The 8,084-nt window shown below is 42.3% G+C and overlaps 1 pseudogene; it reads right to left on the bottom strand.

Annotated features, from left to right (window-relative positions):
- Positions 1 to 1,601: 1,601 nt before the first annotated feature.
- Positions 1,602 to 1,733, bottom strand: LOC123056291 (uncharacterized; annotated as a pseudogene).
- Positions 1,734 to 8,084: the final 6,351 nt, after the last annotated feature.

Here is an 8,084-nt window from a genome sequence, read left to right as displayed (position 1 = left end):
TAATGGCCTTAGGTACACATCAATGTCGTTGCCGGGTTGCTTAGGGCCTTGGATGAGAATTGACATCATAACGAACTTTCGCTTCATGCACATCCAAGGAGGAAGGTTATACATACATAGAGTCACGGGCCAGGTGCTGTGATTGCTGCTCTGCTCCCCGAAAGGATTAATGCCATCCGCGCTTAAAGCAAACCATACGTTCCTTGGGTCACCTGCAAACTCAGCCCAGTACTTTCTCTCGATTCTTCTCCACTGCGACCCGTTAACGGGTGCTCTCAACTTCCCATCTTTCTTACGGTCCTCACTGTGCCATCGCATCAACTTGGCATGCTCTTTTTTTCTGAACAGTCGTTTCAACCGTGGTATTATAGGAGCATACCACATCACCTTCGCAGGAACCCTCTTCCTGCAGGGCTCGCCGTCAACATCACCAGGGTCATCTCGTCTGATCTTATACCACAATGCACCGCATACCAGGCATGCGTTCAAATCCTTGTACGCACCGCGGTAGAGGATGCAGTCATTAGGGCATGCATGTATCTTCTCCACCTCCAATCCTAGAGGGCATATGACCTTCTTAGTTGCGTACGTACTGTCGGGCAATTCTTTACCCTTTGGAAGCTTCTTCTTCAATATTTTCAGTAGCTTATCAAATCCTTTGTCAGGCACAGCATTCTCTGCCTTCCACTGCAGCAATTCCAGTACGGTACCGAGCTTTGTGTTGCCATCTTCGCAATTGGGGTACAACCCTTTTTTGTGATCCTCTAACATGCGATCGAACTTCAGCTTCTCCTTTTCACTTTCGCACTTTTCCCTTGAATCAACAATGACCCGGCGGAGATCATCATCGGGCACATCGTCTGGTTCCTCTTGATCTTCAGCAGCTTCCACCGTTGCAGCATCACCGTATTCAGGGGGCACATAGTTGTCATCGTCCTCTTCTTCTTCACTGTCTTCCATCATAACCCATATTTCTCCGTGCTTGGTCCAAACATTATAGTGTGGCATGAAACCCATATAAAGCAGGTGGTTGTGAAGGGTTTTCGAGTCAGAGTAAGACCTCGTATTCCCACAGCTAGGGCATGGACAACACATAAAACCATTCTGCTTGTTTGCCTCAGCCACTTCAAGAAAATTATGCACGCCCTTAATGTACTCGGAGGTGTGTCTGTCAGCGTACATCCATTGCCGGTTCATCTGCGTGCATTATATATAATTATGTGTGTCAAAAGTAAGAAAATTACACAACTATCTATGTAAAGTAAGAATTTTTTTTCCCGGAAAGAAGATAAGAACAAGAGGCTCACCACGGTGGTCCCGGCGACAAGATCGGCGCGGGTGATCGACGGTGGTGAAGACGGGGACGGGGCGTGACGGGCCGCTAATATAAACCTAGACAAATCTCGGGAAAAATGGAGCTCGGAGGTCGAGCTTCGAGAGGAGAAAGCTTAACTAGTGTGGCTCGGACATTTCATCGAACACCTCATGTGCATAGGAGGTGAGCTAGAGCACCCAATGCCCTCCCCCTCGCCGGCCAGCAAAAAACAGAGCACTGTGGAGTGCTCTACTCGCCGGCGATGGGGTATATTTATAGGCAACTCATTTGTCCCGGTTCGTGGATGGGACCGGGACTAAAGGCCTTCCTTCTGTCCCGGTTCCTGCCACGAATCGGGACCAATAGTTGTGGGCCAGGAGCGAGGCCCATTGGTCCCGGTTCGTGCCAAGAACCGGGACAAATGGGCCCAGACGAACCGGGACCAATGCCCACGAGGCCCCGGCCGGCCCCCTGGGCTCTCGAACCGGGACAAATGCCTTCATTGGTCCCGGTTCGTGGCAGAACCGGGACTAATGGGCTGGCCAGGCCCAAACGAAAGCCCCTTTTTCTACTAGTGCTCCCGGCTCTCAGAATTCGAATAATGCAGGAAGCAACACAGCGGAGCCAGGAAATTCGGTCAATCGGTTCGCTCATTAGCTAGTTATGAGGACTTTATATAATTTAATTGAGTGTAAAGTCCATTTTTACGGTGTCTTATCACTGGAGTACATGAACAAAAGGGCAGCAAGTAGAAACATGCTATCAGTTTATCAAATATAATGGTTACATTGAAATCTGGGGAGTGTAAGGCATACTTGTTAGATGAAATTGCAAAATTGTGTGCTTACCTATTATAAATAGAGTCGTGCAAAAATAACTTCATAGCTTCAGATGCCAATTCCATCTTGCTAGTAACATTGAAAATGAATGAGGCGGCGTGGTCGGAGAAGCATCGGGGCGGCAGTGCAACAGCGGAGGTCGCCGATGCACGAGCTTGGTGGCCCAGATCGGGGTGGCGTCTGATCTGGTTGCTATGGTGTTGGTGCCGGCTGGTGAGGCCTGCGACTGCACGTGGCAGTGTCTTTCGTGTGTGGCGGCCACGAAAGCTTCGTCGGCGAGCTCCAGGCTCTGTCCCAGGAGCTTCTGCCCAGCGAGTAGGGGTGGGCTGGTGCCCCCCTTCCCGCTCCTCTGTCCCCACGTGCGTCAGCTGCCGGTGGTGGCTGATACGTCTCCAACGTATCTATAATTTTTGATTGTTCCATGCTATATTATATTCTGTTTTGGATGTTTATTGGGCTTTATTATACACTTTTATATTATTTTTGGGACTAACCTATTAACCGAAGGCCCACCCCAAATTGCTGTTTTTTTTGCCTATTTCAGTGTTTCGAAGGAAAAGGATATCAAACGGAGTCCAAACGGAATGAAACCTTCAGGAACGTGATTTTTGGATCAAACATGATCCAGAGGACTTGGAGTCTACGTAAAGCAATCAACAAGGAGGGCACAAGGCAGGGGGCGCGCCCACCTCCCCCAGGCACGCCCTCCACCCTCGTGGGCCCCTCGTTGCTCCACCGACGTACTTCTTCCTCCTATATATACCCATGTACCCTGGAAACATCATATACAGAGCCAAAACCCTATTTCCACCACCGCAACCTTTTGTACCCGTGAGATCCCATCTTGGGGCCTTTTCCGGCGCTCCGCCGGAGGGGGCATTGATCACGGAGGGCTTCTACATCAACACCATAGTCTCTCCGATGATGTGTGAGTAGTTTACCTCGGACCTTCGGGTCCATAGTTATTATCTAGATGGCTTCTTCTCTCTCTTTGGATCTCAATACAAAGTTCTCCTCGATCTTCTTGGAGATCTATTTGATGTAACTCTTCTTTTGCGGTGTGTTTGTCGAGATCCGATGAATTGTGGGTTTATGATCAAGTTTATCTATGAACAATCTTTGAATCTCCTCCGAATTCTTTTATGTATGATTGGTTATCTTTGCAAGTCTCTTCGAATTATCAGTTTGGTTTGGCCTACTAGATTGATCTTTCTTGCAATGGGAGAAGTGCTTAGCTTTGGGTTCAATCTTGCGGTGTCCTTTCCCAGTGACAGCAGGGGCAGCAAGGCACGTATTGTATTGTTGCCATCGAGGATAAAAATATGGGGTTTATATCATATTGCATGAGTTTATCCCTCTACATCATGGCATCTTGCTTAAAGCATTACTCTGTTCTTATGAACTTAATACTCTAGATGCATGCTGGATAGCGGTCGATGTGTGGAGTAATAGTAGTAGATGCAGAATCGTTTCGGTCTACTTGTCACGGACATGATGCCTATATACATGATCATACCTAGATATTCTCATAACTATGCTCAATTCTATCAATTGCTCGACAGTAATTCATTTACCCATCGTAATACTTATGCTCTTGAGAGAAGCCACTAGTGAAACCTATGGCCCCCGGGTCTATTTTCCATCATATTAATCTCCCGTCAACAAGCTATTTTTGGCGCCGTTTATTTTGCTTTCTTTACTTTTACTCTTTATCATAAAAATACCAAAAATATTATCTTATCATATCTATCAGATCTCACTCTCATAAGTGACCGTGAAGGGATTGACAACCCCTTTATCGCGTTGGTTGCGAGGTTCTTATTTGTTTGTGTAGGTGCGTGGGACTCGAGCGTGGTCTCCTACTGGATTGATACCTTGGTTCTCAAAAACTGAGGGAAATACTTACACTACTTTACTGCATCACCCTTTCCTCTTCATGGGAAAACCAACGCAGTGCTCAAGAGGTACCAAGAAGGATTTCTGGCGCCGTTGCCGGGGAGTCTACGCACAAGTCAAGACATACCATGTACCCATCACAAACTCTTATCCCTTGCATTACATTATTTGCCATTTGCCTCTCGTTTTCCTCTCCCCTACTTCACCCTTGCTGTTTTATTCGCCCTCTCTTTTCCGTTCGCCTCTTTTTCGCTTGCTTCTTGTTTGCTTGTGTGTTGGATTGCTTGCTTGTCACGATGGCTCAAGATAATACTAAATTGTGTGACTTTACCAATACCAACAACAATGATTTTCTTAGCACTCCGATTGCTCCTCTTACCGAAGCTGAATCTTGTGAAATTAATGCTGATTTGTTGAATCTTGTCATGAAAGATCAATTCGCCGGCCTTCCTAGTGAAGATGCCGCTACCCATGTAATAGCTTCGTTGATTTGTGTGATATGCAAACGAATAAAGATGAGGATCTAAAAGTTATTGATGTGTCTCCTATTAAATCTTTGTTTTGCAATATGAATCTTGATAATGATGGGACTGGAGATGAGTCACCTTTACCTAGAAGGCGTCCCCAAAAATTCGGAGTTTTTAGATCTTGAAGCAAAAATTGGTAAAAGTGGGATTGAAGAGGTCAAAACTTTAGATACCAATGAACCCACTATTTTGGATTTCAAGGAATTTAATTATGATACTTGCTCTTTGATAGATTGTATTTCCTTGTTGCAATCCGTGCTAAATTCTCCTCATGCTTATAGTCAAAATAAAGCTTTTACTAAACATATCGTTGATGCTTTAATGCAATCTTATGAAGAAAAACTTGAGTTGGAAGTTTCTATCCCTAGAAAACTTTATGATGAGTGGGAACCTACTATTAAAATTAAAATTAAAGATCATGAATGCTATGCTTTGTGTGATTTGGGTGCTAGTGTTTCCACGATTCCAAAAACTTTGTGTGATTTGTTAGGTTTCCGTGAATTTGATGATTGTTCTTTAAACTTGCACCTTGCGGATTCCACTATTAAGAAACCTATGGGAAGAATTAATGATGTTCTTATTTTTGCAAATAGGAACTATGTGCCCGTAGATTTCATTGTTCTTAACATAGATTGCAATCCTTCATGACCTATTATTCTTGGTAGACCTTTCCTTAGAACGATTGGTGCAATTATTGATATGAAGGAAGGGAATATTAGATTCCAATTTCCGTTAAGCAAAGGCATGGAACACTTCCCTAGAAAGAAAATTAAATTACCTTATGAATCTATTATGAGAGCCACTTATGGATTGCCTACCAAAGATGGCAATACCTAGATCTATCCTTGTTTTTATGCCTAGCTAGGGGCGTTAAACGATAGCGCTTGTTGGGAGGCAACCCAATTTAATTTTAGTTTTTTTGCTTTTTGCTTCTGTTTAGGAATAAATCTTTGATCTAGCCTCTGGTTAGATTTGTTTTTATGTTTTAATTAGTGTTTGTGCCAAGTTAAACCTATAGGAACTTCTTTGGATGATAGTTATTTGATCTTGCTGAAAATTCCAGAAACTTTCTGTTCACGAAAACAATTGTTAAAAATCACCAGAACGTGATAAAATACTGATTCCAATTCCAGTAGATCAATAAACAAATTATCTAGGTCGTCCTATTTTGGTAGATTTTTCTGAGTTCAGGAAGTTTGCGTTAGTTACATATTACTACAGACTGTTATATTTTTGACAGATCCTGTTTTTCGTGTGTTGTTTGCTTATTTTGATGAATCTATGGCTATTAAAAGAGCTTATAAACCATAGAGAAGTTGTAATACAGTAGGTTTAACACCAATATAAATAAATAATGAGTTCAATACAGTACCTTGAAGTGATGTTCTGTTTTCTTTCGCTAACGGAGCTCACGAGATTTTATGTTGAGTTTTGCGTTGTGAAGTTTTCAAGTTTAGGGTAAAGATTTGATGGATTATGGAACAAGGAGTGGCAAGAGCCTAAGCTTGGGGATGCCCATGGCACCCCAAGATAATCTAAGGACAGCAAAAAGCCAAAGCTTGGGGATGCCCCGGAAGGCATCCCCTCTTTCGTCTTCGTCTATCGGTAACTTTACTTGGAGCTATATTTTTATTCACCACATGATATGTGTTTTGCTTGGAGCGTCTTGTATGATTTGAGTCTTTGCTTTTTAGTTTACCACAATCATCCTTGTTGTACACACCTTTTGAGAGAGACACACATGATTCGGAATTTATTAGAATACTCTATGTGCTTCACTTATATCTTTTGAGTCATATAGTTTTTGCTCTAGTGCTTCACTTATATCTTTTAGAGCACGGTGGTGGATTTGTTTTATAGAAAATATTGTTCTCTCATGCTTCACTCATATTATTTTGGGAGTCCTACAAAACAGCATGGTGATTTGCTTTAATTGTGAAATTAGTCCTAATAGGCTAGGTATTCAAGATTAGTAAAAACTTTCTTATGAGTGTGTTGAATACTAAGAGAAGTTTGATGCTTGATGATTGTTTTGAGATATGGAGGTAGTGATATTAAAGTTGTGCTAGTTGAGTAGTTGTGAATTTGAGAAATACTTGTGTTGAAGTTTGCAAATCCCGTAGCATGCACGTATGGTAAACGTTGTGTAACAAATTTGAAACATGAGGTGTTCTTTGATTGTCCTCCTTATGAGTGGCGGTTGGGGACGAGTGATGGTCTTTTCCTACCAATATATCCCCCTAGGAGCATGCGCATAGTGCTTCGTTTTTGATGACTTGTAGATTTTTGCAATAAGTATCTGATTTCTTTATGACTAATGTTGAGTCCATGGATTATACGCACTCTTACCCTTCCATCATTGCTAGCCTCTTCGGTACCGTGCATTGCCCTTTCTCACCTTGAGAGTTGGTGCAAACTTCGCTAGTGCATCCAAACCCCGTGATACGATACACTCTATCACACATAAGCCTCCTTATATCTTCCTCAAAACAGCCATCATACCTACCTATTATGGCATTTCCATAGCCATTCCGAGATATATTGTCATGCAACTTTCCACCGTTCCGTTTATCATGACACGTTCACCATTGTCATATTGCCTTGCATGATCATGTAGTTGACATTGTATTTGTGGCAAAGCCACCATGCATATTATTTCATACATGTCACTCTTCATTCATTTCCCGGTACACCGCCGGAGGCATTCATATAGAGTCATACTTTGTTCTAGTATCGAGTTGTAAATAAATAGAAGTGTGATGATCATCATTCATAGAGCATTGTCCCAAAAAAAATGAGAAAGGCCAAAAGAAAAAAAAGAAAGGCCCAAAAAAATAAAATAAAATAAAAAGGGGCAATGCTACTATCTTTTTCCATACTTGTGCTTCAAAGTAGCACCATGATCCTTATGATAGATAGTCTCTTGTTTTGTCACTTTCATATACTAGTGGGAATTTTTCGTTATAGAACTTGGCTTGTATATTCCAAAAATGGGCTTCCTCAAATGCCCTAGGTCTTCGTGAGCAAGCAAGTTGGATGCACACCCACTTAGTTTCTTTTGTTGAGCTTTCATACATTTATAGCTCTAGTGCATCCGTTGCATGGCAATCCCTACTCCTCACATTAACATCAATTGATGGGCATCTCCATAGCCCGTTGATTAGCCGCGTTGATGTGAGACTTTCTCCTTTTTTGTCTTCTCCACATAACCCCCATCATTATATTCTATTCCACCCATAGTGCTATATCCATGGCTCACGCTCATGTATTGCGTGGAAGTTGAAAAAAGTTTGAGATTACTAAAGTATGAAACAATTTCTTGGCTTCTCATCGGGGTTGTGCATGATGAGAGCATTCTTGTGTGACGAAAATGGAGCATGACCAAACTATATGATTTTGTAGGGATGAACTTTCTTTGGCCATGTTATTTTGACAAGACATAATTGCTTAGTTAGTATGCTTGAAGTATTATTACTTTTATGTCAATATTAAACTTTTATCTTGAAT

This window comes from Triticum aestivum, chromosome 2D (genome assembly GCF_018294505.1).
Source record: "Triticum aestivum cultivar Chinese Spring chromosome 2D, IWGSC CS RefSeq v2.1, whole genome shotgun sequence".
NCBI classification, from domain to species: domain Eukaryota; kingdom Viridiplantae; phylum Streptophyta; class Magnoliopsida; order Poales; family Poaceae; genus Triticum; species Triticum aestivum.
The sequence above is the reverse complement of the archived record's forward strand: the minus strand, read 5'-3'. Positions and strand labels throughout refer to the sequence as shown.